A 20,681-nucleotide genomic window follows, 5' to 3' on the forward strand; every position below is an offset into this window, starting at 1 on the left:
TGTTGAAAGGAAAAAAAAACAAAAAGGCAACAAAAACGCACAGAATATACGTTATGAAACTCCTCATGCTCTTGCTAATACCTCCTGCTCCTCGCCCGGTCGTACCGCGGCAGGACGCACCGCCGAGGGGCTGTCACTACCCGCCGCGGCCGGCGTACCTGAGCGGCGGCAAGCAGGCAGGCCGGAGGCCCGCCGAGGGGCAGGTCGCGGCGGGCCGAGCCCCCTCAGCACAGGCCGTGCAGCAGCTCCGGCCCCACCGCGGCGGGGGCGGGGGCAGGCCGCGCCGCTAGCGGCGCCGCCGCGGCGCCGCGCCGGCAGGGGAAGCGGGCTGCGCGGGAAGAGCCGCCATCTCCTCGGCGGGGAGGCGGCGCGGGCTGCCGCGGCTCCCCCTCTCGCCCCCGGCGCGGGCGGCCCCGCGGCCGCTCCCGCCTCCCCCCGTCCCGCCCCCGGATGTGGCGGCGCCGCCGTTCCGGGCCGTTGTCACCGACGCTCCGCCGTCGCTCGGTTGTGGGCGCGGAGCCGAGCGCGCCGCGGGGGAGCCCGGCCGGTAAGTGGCCCTGGCGGGGCCGCCCTCTCCCCCCTCCCTTCCCGCCGGGGCCAGGCCCGCCCGGCGCTGGAGCCCAGCCGAGCGGGGCGGAGGGTGCGGAGCAGCCGCACGATGAGAGGCCCCGGCGCGGCCCAGGGCCGGAGCGGGCGCGGCGCGGCGCGGCGCTGCGGTGTGTAACGGCGGTGGAGGAGGTGGAGGAGGGAGCTCAGCCCCTCTCCGGCGAGGCTGGTGGTGACGCAGTTGCTCAACGGTTGGGCCCGGCCGTTGGCGGCCCCCGCGCTGCGTGGCGGCGGGGCGGGGGTGAGGGGAGGCGCCGTGGCGGCGGCGCGGAGCGCGGCCCTGCCCCGGCCGCGGCGCGGCTGCCGTGTCCCCCGTAGCGCTCCGCTCCGCTCCGCTCCGCCCCCCGGGAGGCGAGCCGCGGCCAGCGAGCCGCTTCCGAGGCCGGGAGCGCTGCTTTGCCAGTGTGCGGAGCCAGGGATGGGGAAGCCTGGGATGCCTGGTTGAGAGCAGCAGCTTGAGAGCACGCCAGCGTGGAGCGTCTTGCTACAGCCTGAGATGTGCCTTTTGCCTCTGAAAAACCCGTTTTCTGTTGCTCAACAGACTTAAAAGACTAGCAAGCCCTCTTATAGGGATGGGTGATGGAAGACGGAAGAGACTTCACTTGGTAGAGGAAGCTGGCAAAGCAACTAAGCAGAGTTTGCAGTAGATCCAGATCGAAGTGTCTCGTCTCTCGAACAGACTGTCTTTCAGAATCAGAAATGGGAGCTAGCGTTTCCAGCCCTCAGTATCCCTTTTCTCTCAGCACCAGAGAAACTTCCTGTCAAAGGGCCTTGTTCTGCGTGATGCCTGATCCTCGTACAAGATGACTACCCGCTGCTACAGTTAGATCCTCAAGTCTTTAAGTCTAAAGATTCCTCCTTCCCTTCTAAACCTTCAGATTTGCTCTAGCTGCACGATGGAATTCAGTGTTGTTTAAAAGTTGCAAAGCTACATGAAAAGGTTAAAATAATACTATGATTGTACATCAAGCACTCAAAATTTAGAAAATTAGGAATGCCAGAACTAAGATCATCTGTGAAACCTTATTTTGGTCCCTTGTGTATAGGAGATGTGATTATCTTAACTTGATTCCTGTGTCATTTATAATGCACAAGATGGGTTAGTGCTATTTAGTGAATAAAATTGGCTCTGTAGAATACTTTATTTTTTTATTCCTACAGTTGGAACATAGAAGGCACTCATCCTGATTCAAGAAAAGAAAGATAATTGAATTGTATCCTTAGAGAACTGAATAATCCTTTCACCCCTTCTGTGAAATATTTGAGAGTGGACAAATCACTTCATGCTCATTGTGGTAGCTGTTTCATTTTTAAGTCCCCTAAGACTGAGATATATATGGCAAAATTTTCACAAATGCTGAGTATTTTTAATGGCAACTTAGATCAATTCAAGCAATGCTTTGAACTTATCAGTGCTGTAAAATAGAAATAGTCTTTGGGAAAAAAGTCTGGCTTTGGACATCTCATGTTTGACTGCAGGTTGAAATGGACGCTTGAGCCTAGATCTCTCTGAGTTCCCTAGATATCGAAGTAGAAAGATAATTCTGCCTGGCCTCAAGTTGGTATTGTGATGCCACTGATAGAGTGTTCTCATACCCCACTGATCTAAGGAAAGAGATGGTGACATTTATTTAGAATTAAGAGTGACATTTTGATTTCATGCTACATATAAGACATGGAGTCACATACTGAATAGTTATCTAATCAGAAAAAAAGTGTTTATCTTCTCTGCTGACTTATTTCTTATGGAAATAACCACATGATAAAGTAATGAAAAATCAATGACAACATGAGAAGAAACAGTGAGAGTGGGTCTGGCTTGATTTCCTTGTACTTACTGTAATATTCCCCACTTCATCAACATTGCAACCATATTTTCGTATGTAAGGATGAAGAAACAACAATCAACCAGCTCTGACATTAAATTTTAATATAATTGTCACTGAAAAGTCATTACATAACTTGAATGTTTACAGTCAGATGGGTGTATATATATTGCTTGCATTTTTGTTGGTAATGAAAATTAGTTCATTTGCTATTCTGTACCAGTTTCACCTTCATACTTTCACTGTTGAGTTACCATCACTGTAAAGGAATTCCTATTAATTTGCTTAACTGGAGTGCAGAAAATCCAAAATATGTGTCTATTTTTTTTGTTTCATAAAAATTTTCTAGGCTGTAATCTGAAGTTTAGACTACACTTAATCTATTGTCCCTAAATACTTTTTCTTTGGTACTGTCACAAAGTTCTCTTATTTACAAACTAGAAAAGAATTAGATGCAATTCACAGGAACAAATAATTCTGGATTTATTTATTCTGATAAAGCTCGAATAGTTAGGGGGTTAATATCTTTTAAAGTTAACAGTTTGTTATTAACTACTATTAAGTACTAGTCATGACTTAACTAATAACCAATAGTAGTAGCTTTATGTCATTTGACTCTTAACAAACTTCGGAATGCTTATGCATATTGTATTTGCAACACTTTAGTTGAAACTAGCTACTAGTGAGAAAGTCACATACTTATATGATGGTCATTTGTTATCCATGCATATTAAATATTTTCTGGAGTTTATTTTGCCTTTTTTCCCATCTGACAAACAATATGCATGGAATCAAAATAATTAAAATTTCAAGCATTCATATTTATTTTGACTTTAATATACGTTGTTATTGAAATGCAACTTAGAAGACCATATAGTTACCTTTATTTTAGCAGTCTAATAAGTTTGCATTTCATTTATGTTCTCACTCTATAATTTTTCATAATAAGCCTGAAATCTTTTCTTATTCTTTTCCATCCTTCTTGTGCTCTGATAATAGTAGCCAAATATGTCATACTTCATTAAATATTTTTTATTTACATGAGTTAATCTTAGTCCTGGTTAATCTAGGCAGGCAGCTTATTTAATTGGAGTATTCTCCTCCAATAACTCTCTCTTTCTTTGTTCCTGTTAAGTGATTTTCAAATACATAGTGCAGTTGCTCATCATTATAAACTATGTTTTCATTGCTTGGCACTGGGTTTTAGATGGATGTCCATTTTTCCGTTTGCTTTCTCTTAGCATGTAACTGACTTCTTTTTGAAGAAAATTCAAAAGTCATGATTTTCAGTGCTACACAAATGATACTTCATTTATACAATTTCTAATTACATTTTATAGAATGTCAAAAATGACTGTACAACACCAGTGTCCTCAGTTCTTCAAGAAACCAAGATCAGAGAAATAAGTATTCCTTTTTCCCTTTCTCAGTCAGGGTTACCTGGTATTTCAGGTGCCCATCTCTTTCAGACTTCTGTAAGTGCTGTTTTCTCAATTTCATTTCTTAGTGAGAGAAAGGGAGAAAAAAAGTTCTTTTTTATTCTTTTTTATTCAGCTGTTCTGGTTTTCTGTGTTACAATTTGTTTCCTTTATGTACGGTATATAATCATATAGCAACCATGTCTTGTGCCTTGAAATTTTGCTTCTTACATTTTTCCATAGCTAGCTATTTCACTTTCATACTATTTGCTGTTACCTTTGTCCAAGCTTCAGTGGTGTTTTCATGGTCAGTTTGGTCGCTATTGCACCTTATCCTTAGATATCAGAACTCTTTCTGCAAGCCTTTACCACTTTATGCTTTGTTTTGCCACTTGGGGCTTGGTTTTGGCTGGAGGTTGTCCTTCACTAGCAGTTTGACCTGTTATGTAGAAAATGATATGTAATCTTTTGCAGTAACTGTGATAATGGTACAATCCATGCATAAAAATCTCTGTTGTGAAACATGATCTCACTTTCTATTTAATCTGCTAGAAGGTATTTTCCATTATATGCATAGAATATTTTCCATCATACAGAAATGGAAAGCTTAAAGCTATCAGATTAAAATGGGTTCTTTAGAGCTTTTTTTTCACATCTATTGCCTTTTATACAGTTGGCACTGTGTGTTGGCACGTGTTTGTGTGCGGATAGATGTGTATGCTCACTTACACAGATAGAATTTGACAAAATAAAAATCACAGTGCTGTTGGAAAATTGTGGTCAAACACTTCGTAATCACAGCTTTGGTAAAACAACCAGAAGCTACACTGAAAACTTAGTCATAAAAACTAATACAGTATGATGTGTCTCCACACTGCCTTCATGTGGAGAAAAATCTAAGTTCATGCCATGTTTTAAATCCATTTTATAACTGTCTTCAGTATGAAGCACTGACTTTGGCTTTCAATACAGTGAAGGAAAAATGTTAAATTCTTTTCAAGGGATGAATAGAATTAGAAGTAACATAAACAAAATATCCACTAAAGCTAGAACGGCTAGAAGAGTATTTCATCTTAATAACAATGGTTCTTCTGTAAACATACTTGTAGTTTCTTTCATGTGCTGATCAATATAGGAATGAAAAAGCAAAATTTTTGCTTTTTCTCCAAGCTTTACTGATTATGTAAACACTTGATTAGCACAATTTTGTATTTACTTTCAAAATCATCTTCTTTTATGGCCTTTCCAGGAGGTATCAATTGTTTTTCTTTCCTGTCACCATTTTTCTTACATGGATCATTTTTCTTTCTGATTATTATAAGCTCAAACGATCTTATCCCCTTGCACTTACCTGCCTGTATGCCAATTCCCATAAAGACACTAATTAATCTCCTTCTCCCCTCAGTGAGTCCTAAGTCCAGCGTGTGATACAAGTCCAACTCATGCCACTTTGGTCATTCCACTGTTTACAGTGGACCATCACTAGATAACGTGTCCCATTAATGTATGTCAGTGAGCCAGTGCTGAGGAACAAGCGTAGATGACAGAGTGGTGTTCAGCAATTTGTTCAGTATCTCTTCTGTCAGTGATGCCAAGCAAGCCTTATATACAGTTGCAGTAACATCATTCTGAGGACTAGTTTGAGATCATTAGTTCATTTATTAGTGAACTAGTGAAGTGAACTTCCTTAGTGCTCTTTCATTAATAACTAATGACTTGGAGTTTGGCTTTTTAGTTGTTCTTAATATATGGCAAGAAGATTGGTTTCCTTCTGCATTTAATACTTCTCTTTCCTGCCACATAAAATTCAAATTTCTCGTCCTTGCCTAACAACCCCTGGCTGCTTGGCTTTTCTTTCTTATCATGTTACTGTTCTCGTTCTCTGACTTAGATCAGCTATACTTGCCTGGAGTACTTAATGGACCTACTTCCCTCACTGACCTCGTAATATTTTTTCCTGTGCAGGAGGTCATTTCTGATACGGTCAATAGCTTTTCCTTCATCAAAGTTCTCCCCCCTTTCCATCCCTTGTGTTTTCTTTGTCTTTTGTGTATTATTCTTCCCTAAGTAACTACAGAGTGGTGAATGTGCATAAAGGCAGCTTCCTAATTACATTCATCTTAGTAATTGTATACTGTTAAATGAGAAAGTATATATTCAGAATGTTCAAGAGTAGTTTCTTATCTGCAATTTGAAAAAAGCTCTATTTTTTTATCAGGTAGTTACCAAGAATATAATTGATGCCTCAGATTGCAGATGTACATGAACCCTGGCTCACAGATCTTAGAAAATAAGTTTAAGTGTGATAAAACTGGTGGGGTAACCTATTGCTTGTATACTTCTTACCTGCTCAACAATTTATTGTCTTTGTAGAGAGGGTAGGCAAAAGAAGCAGATGATTGTGAAGAAAAAAAGAAAAGTACTAAAAAGTTGTTAGGGAAAAAAGCATGGCATGAACTATAATGGGGAAGAAAATAAAGATACAAGAAGAGCGTGAGTATTACCAAAATACCCTACAGTGTGTTACAGCTCTGCCTCTATATAGTTTATCAACATATAACTGGAAGATTTTAGACAATTGTGAAATACAAGTAACAGACATATAGATTTGATATTTAGGGTAATCTGTTTTTCTCAGATGAGGGTTACAGAGTACTGCAGAGATTCCTTCTTATTGTTTAGTTTCACATTAAGTTGAGGGACAACCCTGTCATCAGTAGATCTTCCAGATAACTATTATATTTCTTATACCTTCATTTTTCTTAACAATTCCAAATAACTGGCAATGGCAAGCTTATCTTGAGATACCATTATTCCTTCAGAGTCTTGGAAAAACTATGGTAGAAGCATTCAGGACTAAACTGAACTTAATGTATTAATTGTTTTTTGTTTGTTTGTTTTTATCAGAGCTTATTGGCTATTAGGTTCACAAAGGAGACACTATTTGCCAAAAATAACTTCAAAATCCACTGTGAGATTAATAGCAGAAAATAGGTCATTTTAATGTAATAACCTATTGCCATTCAGACAGGGTTTGAGTGTTTGATAATCAGGCCAGTTTCATATGCTGAGCATCCACCATTTATATTTTACTCACTAAGTCTTGTGAAGAATTCATCTGAATGAACAAGAAGTTTCACATAAAGACTGATTGATTTGGACGGGTGGAAAGTATTGCTGTATGATTCTCATTGGCTTTGGCGTCCACAGGAATAAGGTATATAAGTCATTCTCACATCCAGGGATACCACTCAGTGCTATGAGGAAATATACCTTCAAGGAAAAGGGCAATAACATCCCATCGTGTTCACTGGAGTCCCAGGAGCATTTTGAGAATTGGTGAGGACTACTGAGGGTCGTAGAAAAGGGAGATAGACCTCCTGTAGAACGGGTGGATGCAAGTAGGTGAGCCGGTCAGTCCCTGACACACAGAAGCATAGAAGATGTCCTTTTAGGCAGTGATACAGATAAGGTCTTCTCCTCCTTTTTTTCCCTTTCCCGAAGAAGCAATGGGAGCAGTGTAGAAAGTTTTTGAAGATGCAGGTTTCTCTCATCTGGAGTGCCAGCATTGCCAGAAGGGGGGTGAGATTGACAATACCCCTTGCAGCATTACTGATTATAAAGATGATCAGAAAGTTAGGAAGGCGAGGGCTGAAATCGCTGGCTGGAGACAGTACCTTAAAAAATATTGGCAAAATAAGGCATTAAGGGCTCTTCTATAAGCATAAAGTATAAGAATGTTACCCCTGCTGCCCCTATTTATTTTTCTTCCTTTCCTGTCTCCCCACTCCCATAAAGATCCTCAAAGATTTACTAGGCTGCTGTACTGCCCAATCAAAATGGAAAGCGCGTTTCCCAGGTCCTACTTCTATAATGTTAACAGGGAGCAGAGGCCTCTGGTACAAAATCTAAGAAATGACTTTGCAAGATGAGTTGCTAGTAGCAACAGTCAATAGAATATGGATCTTTTTAGTAACAAAATTGTTTTAAGTGAAATAGTATGAATTCAGTTCACTAGGGATTCTATGGACAGGTGGCCTTTGAGGAGGTGTCTCCTGGAGTGGAAATACCGTTGTAGTCTGCGCAACTGCAGCTCGCTATCCCCTTGTTTTAGCGGGGGAAGGCTTGGACAAATATGACGGTTCCACTCACAGGATGGTAAAGGCAGTCTGGTAGGAGATGGAACTAAGAGAAAAGGAATGGCATGAGGAGTAATGGGGAAACTTTAATTAGGAAAAGCAGATATGTAGTATATTGGACATACGTGATACAACTCCAGTGAGGTGGAAGATAGATGCTAATTGAAATGTGGTAAATTAATTTGTCAGTTCTTTTAGAGTTTTTGAAGAAACTGATTTGCTGCAATCCATGTAGGAATAAAATAGGCTGAAATGAATTGTGTTTGGAGATGGTTCTGTATTTAAGTTACCATTGTGCCAAATTTTTCTAGGCAAAATGTTCACCTTTTAAGTTTTCAGGGTAAGTCTTATATTGGAGCCAGCTTGTCTGCAAGTAGAGAAGAGTAGGAGATAATTAAATCACTTGCTACTTAATATATGTAATCAGTACTATCCATTATCATCTATTTGTCTAAATTTTCTGTTGAGTATGTTATTTTTTTTATGTAGAAATTGTTGCCTTTGGGAAAGCGCTGTTAGAAATTAGGAAACTGGTGATGCTTCCTAGTGGCTGGTGACCAGTGCTTTCGTTCCCTGATAGGCAAATTAGAAGACATTTCATTTGCTAGGAAAAAAGTTGAGTAAGGATCAGGAGTAATACTGGGTGATTACAGATTGTCTCATAATATTTGCCATTGTAAATACTTACTTTTTTTTCTTTTTCTTTCTTCATGGATCTTTTCTTAGATTTATAATAAGAACAAATACAGCAGGTGCTGGTGCCTGGTAGAACAGAGTTGGGGGGCAGTGGAGGGGAGAGGAGATTCAGACTCCTCTATCAGGTGGGATGAATTTCAAAGAAAGTGGCTCACAGTGTGTAAGAAATTTCCAGATAGCTGTCAGTTGTATTGTGAACTGAATAAGCACCTTTTTTTATGATTAACTATTTTGTCTTTCTTTTCTTAAGCAATGACCAAGCTAAAGAGGGAGACAGTTTCCTGAGGGAAAGAGTTTTCTCTAGAATATTATCAGAGCTTATATTGAAATCAAATACAAATTTTTATGAAACCGAGATCTTTAAATATCTGGCATACTAAGGAAAAGACAATATAGAATATTGTATACACATGTCTATATAAAAATATTCAGGATGGTATTATATCTTATATAGGATTTTTTCTTGAGCAAGGCAAAATTCTTTGTTGGTCCAGCCAAATCACTGAAAAATACATGTATGGAGTGTAGCCATACTGAAATATTATTATGCATTCTGTGCAAAGATTTCTATAACTATTTGGTCACTTCATAAGGAATCAAAAGGAAAATTATGTTACAGAAAGAGCCTTGATTAAGATTTTTTTTTCCCTTAATTGCCTTACATACAATGTGATTTAGAATGTTGGTGAATATGTGATTCATGGAACTTAACTGTATTGTATTCTATATTTATTCCTCAAAAATGTTCTTTTTTCTTCTTTAATTGATTCAATGAAGCTCCTGCACTGTGATTTGGTTTCTAAAAACTATAGTGATCTAGAACTGGAAGGACTTCACTCTCCCTATGTTGAAGAGGGAAAAAAAATTATATTTGCACAGGCAGTGATAACCAAAGATGGAGTTTGATTAGTTTTGGACAAATTGTATCTGTTTTTTTTTTTCTGTTGGAAGGCTGTTCAAGCACTTCACCACTCTGATGGGTAGGGCCATTCTTCAATTCCCAGTTTAAACTTATTTATGGGCAATTTTATACTTGTTAGCTCTTACACCAATTTTGGCTTTTACAAAAGTCTGAGTAATACAGTTAGCAATTTTTCCTTTTAAAACTAAGTATGTCAGCTAGCTGTCAGATCTGTGATGTGCCTGATCTCCTCCTTTCTTGCAGAATTCAATTCAATTCTGAATCCAAGTCATCTGAATGGCAATGCAAAAAGCTGCCAGAATGGTTCTCTGCTCTACTTTGTAATTTCCTTTTCTCTTCATTTTTAAATTTTATGTTTGATAAAGCTGAAACTCTTATACATTGTTACTTAATTTTGATCCTCATTAGTTAATATAGGTGAAATAATCAGTGTGAATGTTTCTGCTTACAATCTCAGTTTTAGCAAATACGCTACTTATTTAACTTGTCCAAACATGTTGAAGGTATTGAATTTTAAGGCAAAAACATTCACAATCTGAAAAGGGAACACTGACAAGTTCAGTCAAAAGGGAAAAGAAGAATAATTTATAAAAGGAACTGTAGATAATGATGCCAGCCAGTTGTTTTAAAGTGCATCTACCTCACCTTTAATGAATTAGATTTGTCAACAGCATATGTTTTATGCACTACTTCTAATGAAGTGGCATACCAGCACTACAGTATACTTTGAGGTTTACTCCATCAAAGCTTTTTGCTGTCGTGAAGTAGACCTTTTTAAATAATAGATACTAAAAACTACATTTAAATAACATTAAGGTTGTGACACAAACACCCCATGACAAACTTCAGGCAATTCAAAGTTAGGGCTGACAACTTGTCATTAACTTGCATTGTTGCTTTTTAAAAGAGAAGCACAATTGCATGATTTAAGGATTGAATGTCAGATTAACTTTAAATTTCTTGGCTTTTATAGGTTGGAGTTGCAACCTTACTGTCATTTTTGATACAGCTTTTTGCATACTCTCTGTTTTCAGAAAAGTAATGAAAGCAATGCAAGAAGTACCGGTTTTGTTCTTCATTTAAAACCAGATGTAAAAGTATTGGTCAAAGAACAGGGATATACATAATCGTTTTGAACTTCCTTTCCTCTAGCTTTTGCTTGTTCTTCCATAGAACTTTTGGGAAACAGTTAGGGAAACTTTAGGCCTGGGATATTACAGCTAAAACCCTGGCAAGTGTTAATAGTTCCCAGGGCTTTTCCACAGAAAGAACCACATTTCTTCTTAAAGAGTACTGAATAAAACAAGAATTCAATACATGTAGAAAGCCTTGTAAAAATTTTTTTTTCAATTACTTAAAATACTATGAAACCAAAGCTGGTGAATAGGATACTTCCTGTTATTTCTTACATACATTTTCCTATTTTGTGGCTGTTAAACGTAATGGAACTTTATATTCTGAGACTTCAGCATGTGTGCGTAAACACAGTCCTTCAAGTCTTTGTAGAGATGATTTCTCAAGGTCTGTATTGTATAAGCCTAATGTATACGGTCTATGATTTTCCTAGCGGACTGGTCAATTTAATCTAGTGTGAACTGACACTGCTGCCAAGTAAACAGCCTTCTATCAGACGCTCATTGTAATCACCTCCCCACCTGTACCAGCATTAGTGTTTATACAGCTACTGAATAAATGGAGGTACACAGGCTTGCATGGAGTGAGTGCCTGGTGCATAAGAATAATAGGATTCTTTTTTGCCAAGCTACTTTTCAGCTACCTGATTTGGTTCATTACACGGGTATCCACAAAAGATAGTGGGTTTAGTAGTCAGTGTCTAACTCTTGTAATAAAATATTCTCCTCGAGCTTCAATCTCTTTTGTTCTCTAAATTGCTTATTCTGTAAGTATGTGACCTCAATATAGATTAGTCTCAATTAAACTTTTCTATAAAGCTTCAGAAACAACTACTGAGCTGAATGGACCTTACCTAAGCATTTCTTATAGGTGCCATACACTATTTTGACAGATTCTCTGACCTTCTAATTTCCCATCCCATCTTCTCTGCATTGATTCGCTACCTTTGGAACAATAAAATGAAATATTACATAATCATCATGCTTTATGGAAAAAGTATCAACTGAAATAAAGGCCCCTAAGACTGTTTTTTTTTTTTTTTTTTTTTTTTTTTTTTTTTTTAACATTTGGAACTTTGGCTATTATGCATCAGTTGGAATGAAGAAGTATCTTTTTATTGCATGAGCAATTTTATGTAATACTTGAGCAATTGGAATTTTTATCTGTGAAAATATTAATTCCTCAAATGCTACTTAGTGGTAATTTTACTACCTTCTTTTTTACATAGGGCCACTTTTCCATAGTACTGAAAACTTAAAACTGAAGACAGTTTCAGTTACACAGAGAACATACTGACTAAAGGTATGTATTTATGTAAGTTGGGTATCTTCCAAAATTGAATTGCTATAAATGCTTATAAAGTTCTAATAGAATGAAACCTATGACGTTTATAGGAAGATGCTGATAGGTTCTAGTCAAGAATGTATGTGAACTTTTATTGATTGAACAAAATGTAGGAAAAATGCAAGAGAAACTGATGCTATATTTAATTTTAAGGTTTTCTTAAACGTTTTAAGGAAGCTTTATTCAGATTAACACTTTTAAAAATTCATCTCTTTACACTAGATATAAAAAATGGCTACAGGCTGTAACTATGCAGAAATGGGTAGGTAAGAAATCTGGATGCAAGTTAGTGTAATTTGGGAAGAAATCTGAACAATGTATCTATTTGCCAAAAGGAATACATGGTTGCTTTAGAACTGATTAAGACCACTGTTGTTGAAATGTTTATTATAACTGTGTATTTCATTAGTTGCAGCAGTTTCTAATATTTTTTACATTTACATTTTACATTTTTACAATACTGTCTGTTCCGTATTATACAGAAAACCAAAATAATTCCTCTTGACCTTATGAATAAAAGGTCTGCAAATGTGGCCTCTCTCTCAAGGTCTATGAAACTGTTTTCTTGGCACAATCAATCTGTTTCCTTCTGCTCTTATTATTGCATTGTCATTGGTGCATAGCAGTACAAAAATCTGACTCGAGTAACAGCTTGTAATTGTCCTAGGAAAAAAAGTGGTTTATGAAGCTGTATCACCCAGTAGCACAGATTAAGAAGTGGATTATTTGAAATGTGAATAGTAGGGTATACATTGTTTTTGATACTTAAGATGCCATTTGACTGCGAGCATGTGAGTTATGTCAGGTAATGCAGATGTAGAAGGTGTTGAGGAATATAGCCAAATCAGTTCTTTGACTAAACTTATTCCTGACATTGTGATAGAAGAAAAATTGAAAGGCAAATTTCAGTATATCATGGTATTAAAAATCCAGTCATTCATTCTATGTCAGCCTGTGGCATAAACTGCTAAAGTTTCTGAATCTGTTACTTGTGACAAACTTAAAGGTTCAGAATTGTGTTCAAAGGTCAGCAATGAGCCACAATATTGTAATATCACTTATTACCAGCTCATCTAGAAAAAGAAAGAATGTTGTTTCAGGAAATGCTCTTTCCCCTTTCCATCCCTGAACTCTTTCCTCCTTACTCAGAATACATACCATTAACTACTTTTTTCACAGGAGGTATTGTTTGGACTAATGATATCTTCCACACTGCTTTTGGTGTTGTACCAGTGAAGGGAGTCTTGGCTTGCAAGCACCTACTTTTCATTGGCTCAGGATAAGCATAATTAATCTTGCAGATTAACAGAATATCAACTCTAAGGTAAGTTCACTGTAGAATACTTAAAATAAAAATAGATTTAATCACAGCTTTTTCTTCTGAAGAGTGTTCTGGCAGAGCTGTCACTATGCTCAGTTTTAGGCAGTTAAATTACAAAAAATATAGATTGAACCTTAAAAATCTTGATTGTAATATAAGTTCCCAGCTTGAATCTTATATGGTTTATTAAATTTTTGCTTTACAAAAGTTCTAAAATGCTATAAGATTAATTTAAGGAAAAAAAATTTGCTAAAATGTTAATGTGACCCTAGAAAACACTTTTTATTCCTTTTTTTCTTTAATCTGTGAATTTTTCCTCCTTTTCTTTCTAGAAACTCTAAATACTGTCCTCATTTTTTTAAAAAAAAGTAGATTTCTATGTTCCAATTCAATATTATTTCATGGCGATAAGCAAGCAGTATGCATGTTTACACTGTATTTCCACTTGGGTGATCACGCAGTTCATCTGAGGCTTGTAATTATGTAAGGAATAATATAGTGCATGGTGTTCCTTTATAAGATATTTATGAACACTAGCACTTTTAATCACGAAACCAAAGGCTAAGTGCTTTCTGCAGTAGAAAATTTCGTATAATATCCTTATAGAAGTTGTTTAAGAGAGTAGGGAGGAGGAACTCCTTTCTGCATCACAAAACAGCTGATTCTTTCTTCTTTGTACAATAAATTATTGTCCTAGTCTGGTTCCAAAGAGAGATTTGTCTTCCTTTGTGAGAACATGTTTTCATATGATTCCCTTTCCCATCTTTTTACACAAACATCAACTTTAGAAATAATACTCTTTACACAGCATCTTCCCGGAAGAGATGGCAGAACCCATTTGAGTGCCACATTAATATTCTTGTACATACACACATGGCATACAGAGATAGAGGAATTTGCCTGAAAAAGGTTGTGTCTTTCATGAGCTGCCAGCTGCATGAGTCTGCAGTTGCCCTGTGACCAGGAACTTCAAAGTGGTGCTCTTTTTTCATCTGGAATTGCATGTCTCAACTTGAATAACACTTTTTCCCCAGAAGAGTGGAGTGTGAGAGCAATCTGTCATTTAAAAGATCCTTGAGAGGAAGAAAATTCCTTTCGTTATAGCTATTTGCTTATTTTTCTTTCTTTCTTCTTCAGTGGCAATGCAAAGATACTGTGAGGGATAGAGTAGTGGTTGTCACATCTGCTTTACATGCTGAAGGTCCTGGGTTCAAGCCCCAGTGGAACCAGCACCAGGAGATGTTTGGGAGGTTGGACTAGATGATCTCCAGAAATCCCTTTCAACCTTACTGATTCTGTGTCATACAGATCTTGTGTGCACAAAGTATGTTTGTAAATATTCTTTTAAAATACTACTTTATTACAAATTGGTTGTATCTATAGCATCATAGAAGTGACTTGCACTTCTTGCAAAGTAATAAAGACATAACATCTAATAACAGAAGTTGGTAAAAATGATACAAAACTTTTCGGAAAAGATTATGCCTAGGGTACAGTAGGAAGATTATGCATAGGGTACAATAGGAAAATGAAGGCTCACTCCAAGCAACTAGTTGAAAAAAAAGACGTTAAATGTGGCTTATGAATTACCTAAGAAACTCCTGTCCTGGAGAAAAAAGTCCAGCTTCCTAAATTCTAGCTTCTCCCAGGAAAATAAATATGTTCAGGCCCAGATAAGGTTGAGTTAAACAAAAAACTTTGAGGCAAGAAGGATGCCCACAGTGTTTTTAAATGTATTGCCTTTATTATGGTATTGAACAATGTTTGCTATTTGCAGTGTGTCCAGAGACTGTGGCAGGAAACATTCAGAGAAAATGGCCACCTGGGAACACTTTTATGTGATGCTGAACAACAAGTGTGTTCCGGGAGTAAGGTGTTGTGGTAACACAGAATAAGAGGCTGCTGCTGTTCGTAAATAGTGACAAGTTTGCCCAAGTTTGTAGGCAATGGTGATTGTCCTGTTCATCCTTTTAGATCTTAACAGCAAAACATTAAAACACGTTTGTCAACATTGATGATTATTTTTGCTGAATGTTCTGGTCAAAGTTTGAATGGGAAGAGAGGAGAAAGTCTCAGCTTCCCAAAAGCCAAGAAAATATGGAAAGTGAGAGAAATATTAAGGGAAAGTGAGAGAGGCAGATATAGTAGCAGACCTCTTATAAGGAATTATATTTTATTTGAATGAAATGGATGAGCCAGTAAGATAATGGGCAAGTAATAATCATGAAAAGTGTAACTTTTACAAGAGGTGTGATTTGAACTTTTTAATGCAGAAATCTAGGTGACGTCAGTTGTGAGTTCTCTGGATTCAAAGTGCTGGTTAACTGGAACTCAGGACAGTTAAGGCTGGAATTAAACACTGCTGAAAGAAACGTAAATCAGTGTGCTTTTAATTAAAATTGAGAATAACATCTATCTGTGTGTTACAGTTAGCTTCTTTTTTAAGATGCTTTGATAATGATCTTCTAACCTACTTTACCGTTATGCAAACTTTTATTGTAGAGTTATATGTAACAGAGAGAGACTTCTGCTAGACTCTTAAAATCCTCTATTACCTTTTGGTTAGCCTACTTTACCCTTATGAGCATCCAAAGTTTAAATGTTAGTAGTCCTTTTTCTCTCTTCTGCAGAAGTCTAGGGGATTTTATTCATCAGTGTATATAGGATAAAAGATAATATAGGTCAAATCAGATGTAGACCTAGTATGGTAGGATCAATGTGCTGCCAAATATCAAAATTGTATGTCAGCTAGCCAATGCTGAAAGAGAAAAAAAACCGTCTGGTAAGACTTACCTTCTCTGGGAAGGGAAGCAAAATAATAAGACGAGGAGGAAGATATCCTACCCTGAAAGGGGGTGGATTGTAGAGATCCAGCTGTTATCCCAATATGTTGAAAAGAAAAACAAACAAAAAGCCCTTAACTCAGGCCTGCGTTCTGATTAATAGAAAGCATAATTCTCCTGGTGTGGAACGCTAAACACCACATAGGCATATACCTCTCTATTTCATAAAGTGATTTTATGGATTTCTCAAAGATAGGCTTTTATTATTTTGATATATTCTTACTAGTTACCATAGAATCTTTTAAAGCAGCTTTGTTTAGTCTTAATAGGCCTGTACATGGGACAGGCTATTTGAAGTATTTAAACAAATATTTTACAACATGAGTCTTCTGGTGGGAATCATCCTGGTTATTCTGTTTTGCTTTTTTATAGCTAGTAACACTTCAAAACCTGATTTCAACTTTAAGTAATTAAAAATACGAAGAAGCTATAGACTTCTAGATGATTAGAGAGAGTGCTGTGTCTCTGTGAAGAAAATATTTTATATAAAAATATATTCTGCTTTGATTAATCCACATAAACTTCAAATAGAATGCTAATTTACAATACTGTGCCTCATCAGAGAAATCAATTACCTTTAAACTGATCTACGTGAGGTAGTGAGTTATGTTATCAAGCTTGCTTTGAAGACAAACTAACAGAGAGGAAAATGATTACAGATCACGTACTTTTGTGGAAGCGTATTTGCGTTGAACATATTTCCTGTTGTCAAATGCTAACCTTTCTTAGACTGTCACCCATGTAGATGAAGCTACAAATTCTGTGTTCCCTAAAAGTTTGATTTATATTACATCTTGGTAGCTACCATTTGGTCTATCTTAGAAATGTAAATTGCTCTTGAAACAGACCTTATGAGATCTACTTAATTGAAATTATTTTTATAATCTTTTTCTTAATTCGGTTTATTGTTCCCTTATAACATGCAATTGTCATCTCTTGCATGTGGCTTTTTCTCTTTTAGCTGGGAGTGTTGGCTTCTCTAAACACAATTACAGTTGTTGGTCTGCTAATCCTGTGAGTCAGTCTACACTAAACAAGAAGCTTATATCAAACTCTTGGCAGCTTCAGTTAAAATTAAACCGCATGCTTTAGTGTAGAGATTGTCAAGAGTGGAAATAATATTTGTCCAGTTGGACAGCTTGCTTTTGTAGTTGCTAAATGAAAGTTGAGATTCTGTCTCTTCCTTGAAAGCTTCTGTGTCAAGAAGGTAATTTGGACTGTTTGTGGTTTGACAGGGATTATTAAAATCAGATGAAGTGAAGGGAAGGAAGTGTGAGAAAGCAAAATTGACACTGACACTCTCTATTATTTGCTGCTTGGATCATGATGACTATGTTGATATGATAGATTCTAAATGTTAGATTCACTGTTGGGATATGTTAAGCAGCAAATACAGTAAAATGTAGCTACAGTGATGATTTTTCTGACTTAACATGAAGCCATCCAGCATCTATTTTCATTGGGGAATCTGAGAGGCGGGAGTATGGCAGAGGATGAGAGACTAGAGGCAAATGAAGAAAAGAAGGGAGTGGCTTTGGTGAGAATTTCCTTTTTTTCCTTTGTGGTTTGATTTAACCAGCACCACATTATACTTCTTTTTGAGTTCATACAATTGCAAGTATACTTCGGAGGGAATAAAACTGAGTGTTAGGAATTGCTGGAGCGGGTCATAAGTTTTCTTTTCCCAAGGACTTGAATTTTGGTAGGAAATTTTTAGCATTAATAGCTTTGCATAAAGGGAGCTCAAATCTTAAAGATTGTCTGTTGCACATCAATTTTTCATGACTTTCATGTTGCATGTTATTTTTAAATAGTGATCTTTTCTGCCACTTTGAAATAAATAATTCAAAAACTTAAATCATTGCAATATTCATATAGCTGAATTTTTAATTGCTGGAGATACATTAGCTGCATACGGTATGCATCTTTTGGTGTCTAGTGAATATACAATGTATTATTTAATCTTAATCCTTTGTTTTATCTCTTTGGTTATATAGTAAACTTTCAATCTTTGAACAATAGGCAAATCAGTGCAAAAGATATGACATCTCATTAGTCAAGTTTGAAAGATTGCTCTCTTTTCAATGTAGTTTCCTTTTCTGTTTTTGAATACAAGCCCTTTGTGAAGAATTCAATTTTGGGGCAATATTCCGGGGAGAGTCTTAGTGATTTTATAGGAAATTAGAGAACTGAAAGGAGGAAAACAGGTGACACATGAAAGCCTTTGCCATTATTTAGAATGGCCATCACTTCAAGTATCTTTCAAAGAACATCATGGCTAAAAATTAATATTTGAATAGTTAATGCTTGCCAGTATTACAAGGTCTGTCTCTCATCTTCATCTGTCTTCACAGTATTGTTATTAGCGTCCAGACTGACTCATCTCCCACAACAAAAGTGGTAAGCAGAATGAGCATAGGAAATGAGATTACATATTGTTTGCATACTTGCGAAATAAGGAATGCCACACAATATGAGTTTGCTGTTAAGGGAACCCTGGTAGAGGAGGTAGAAGTGAGGAGCAGACAGAACTCTTGTGAGAGAAGGGTACAGGACCCTGATATTGGCTGGAGGAGGGAGTATGGGTCACAAACAACCACTAGTGTAATGAAGAAGGTAGGCAGTGGTAGAAATGAAATGTATAGTTCTGCAGTTGCAAAAGCCTGTACTAGTATTGCCCAGACTTGGTGCATCAATGTCTGTACATTGAGTTTAGCTGACTATTACAGTTTTCTGTTCTGAAGTAAATAGCAGCTACCAGCTTGAGATCCTGCATCATTTGTGGTTGATGCTAGACCTGGTAAAAGCCAATCCTTAATCTGAAGAGCTCACAATATAAGTAGGACAAAGGAAAGAGGAGAAAGGAAATAGCATTCCTGTCACCAAATTTAAAGAACAGGAATAGGTGATTTACCCAACTCATGCTCTACATATGAAGTGTGTAGCAGAACTAGGAATTGTGCTCTGCTCACAAGAGCATGACACTTGCAACTGAATGTATGTATATATATAATATTTATCATTTAGAGAATTACAGATTACTGGTAGTGTTTAGAAAACTGATAAATCAGGCCAGTTTCAAACTTTAAAACAACACTTTACTGATTTAGCCTTTATTAACAGTACACATCACCAGTGGTTGGTTCTTAATTGTTAACAGCCGGGAACATGCAATACTAGAACAATTAGTCCTTAACTTGCTTATCTTACATGATCTGTGAGTATACAATACCGTAGAGTTAATGCTGGATAGCTAACATTGTTGGCTTGGATCCTTGGAGGTCTTAGTCACTGAGGTGGTCTGCTTGAGCTCATTGATGGGTGAAAGCCTGAACCTAAATAGGAGACTTTTTTCTGTTTCCTCTATCATACTTTGTGTTTTATGCTTCTCATTCTCCTCCTCAGAAAGAAAGGGAGGATCTCATCTGCTCTCAACAGACCCGTACTGGTTTTGCCAGGCATCTTTTCTGTTTATTCTGCAGGATTATTCTGGTTCCAGCAGACATCTTTCCTGATTGAGTTGCATTTCTTCTTTCTTCTTTTGTTGCAGAATTGACTGCTTGCAGATGTTTTCCTGAAGCCATTTGTGCAGCCATGTTACAAATCTCTATTAGCCCCTTTGCAGTTATATACTTCTGTTTAGCTGCAGCACAAAATGCTTGTACGTTGTCACAGATTATGCTATTAGTGGTGTTAAAATGCTATGTGCTGTCACCAGTTACGCTATTTCAGTGACCTTATGTCTCTTTTCAGTGCAAGCAAATATTATGTTCCGCTTAAATTGGTGAAGGTTGATGTGCTCTGCCTGGAAGCACAGGCCGCACTGTACTCTAGTGTGAATTGGTAGCTGTGAACTGGCATTCAGGTGTTAGGGTAAATGGGAGGTGATAGAGCACACTTCAGCCATAGCCAGTTTTTCACCTGCACAAAACCAGTAATGAAGTTAGAGAGAAGTAGGGTTACCCTGAGAGAGGGAAAAGCAAGCTGGCTGATCTGCCATTTCATGGCCAAGCATTTATTGGCATCTAGACAGACTTACCTCTTTTGAGCACTGACAGGACATACTCCATTGTAAACATCATTGTGTTATAGCTGCGTATTATGTAGCCTTTTGTTAACTTTTGATGATGGTATAAAAGTGTACAAGTGAGAGCCAGTCACTTTGAAGCAACTTAGAAGCTTTTTTTTTTTTTTACCCTCAATAAATTAATTTCATCTGGGGACAAATGGTGACAAATGTCAACTACATATCTTCATACTAGCTTCTCTTTCTCCATGCAGTATCATAGGTAATGTTATCATTCAGTGGTCGTATTCTTTAAATGCTTTGTGTGCACAAATACTTCCAAATGCAGAATTTCAAAAATAGCACAAAATATAGAATACTATTTAGAAAAACATTTAGAGCTCAGATTACAATTTTTGTTACTGG

General features: G+C 37.6%; 2 protein-coding genes across 5 annotated transcripts in view; one reads left to right on the top strand and one right to left on the bottom strand.

Annotated features, from left to right (window-relative positions):
- SLF1 (SMC5-SMC6 complex localization factor 1) overlaps window positions 1-278 on the bottom strand; it is a 35,066-nt gene extending 34,788 nt beyond the window's left edge. For both annotated transcript variants that reach the window (XM_062599058.1, XM_062599057.1), the window contains exon 1: window positions 159-278. The gene's annotated coding sequence lies outside the window, so the exon portion shown is untranslated. The remainder of the gene's footprint in view (window positions 1-158) is intronic.
- Window positions 279-394: 116 nt separating this feature from the next.
- Window positions 395-20,681, top strand: part of KIAA0825 (KIAA0825 ortholog) — a 250,949-nt gene continuing 230,662 nt past the window's right edge. For all 3 annotated transcript variants that reach the window (XM_062599053.1, XM_062599054.1, XM_062599055.1), the window contains exons 1-3: window positions 395-547; window positions 11,970-12,043; window positions 13,265-13,409. The gene's annotated coding sequence lies outside the window, so the exon portion shown is untranslated. The remainder of the gene's footprint in view (window positions 548-11,969; window positions 12,044-13,264; window positions 13,410-20,681) is intronic.

This window comes from Rhea pennata, chromosome Z (assembly GCF_028389875.1).
Source record: "Rhea pennata isolate bPtePen1 chromosome Z, bPtePen1.pri, whole genome shotgun sequence".
Classification (NCBI taxonomy): domain Eukaryota; kingdom Metazoa; phylum Chordata; class Aves; order Rheiformes; family Rheidae; genus Rhea; species Rhea pennata.